Genomic DNA, 732 nt, shown 5'->3' with positions numbered 1-732 from the left:
TTTAAAAAGGGAGGCGAACGGAAGAGGTTAGGCTGGGTGTGTGTGTGTGTGTGTGTGTGTGTGTTTCTCGCTGATGTTAAGTGCTCCGGCAGCGAGACGCAGGGCTGGACGGAGGATGAGGGGGATAAAAGGAGGAAAGATCCATTAGCTAATGGATGTCTTCAGACCCGTTTTGTCAGACTTGGTATCATACAGACATTTGCACAACAGTATATTCTTTGTGAAAAGTAAGGAACTAACACTTAGCAGACAGATTTTTAAATTCTGCTTAAAATATGGTCACAGGTAATCCATAAGAAGTAAAAAAAAATCAATTCACGCTGAGCTTCAAAATTAAAACAAGGATTTATGACCGTCCGCTGTGTGTTTGAAGAGAGAGCCTAATTGGTATCAATAGGACATCTGTGTCTCCTCCCTGATTAGGCCTTTAGGCCAGGAACATGACTGCAGCTCCTCACACTCGTCCCCATATTTACAGCCTGCAGTCTTGCTGATGGCAAACTGCAGCAAAGCGCCCGTCTGTCTCTTTGCAGAAATGGGCTTCATTGCAGCTTTTGTATTGTTTATGAACCTCCACACACACACACACGCACACACACACATACAGTTTGTGTAACCACATTGTTGGCAGTACCTACGCAGTTGCTCACAAATTTAAGCTTCTGGAGACAGAAAAAACCTGAAGTGACCAAAAATAAGATGAAGAAAAATAATGTAAACGAGAAACAATAA

Source organism: Poecilia formosa, unplaced genomic scaffold, assembly GCF_000485575.1.
Source record: "Poecilia formosa unplaced genomic scaffold, Poecilia_formosa-5.1.2 Scaffold3, whole genome shotgun sequence".
Taxonomy (NCBI): Eukaryota; Metazoa; Chordata; class Actinopteri; order Cyprinodontiformes; family Poeciliidae; genus Poecilia; species Poecilia formosa.
The sequence above is the reverse complement of the archived record's forward strand: the minus strand, read 5'-3'. Positions refer to the sequence as shown.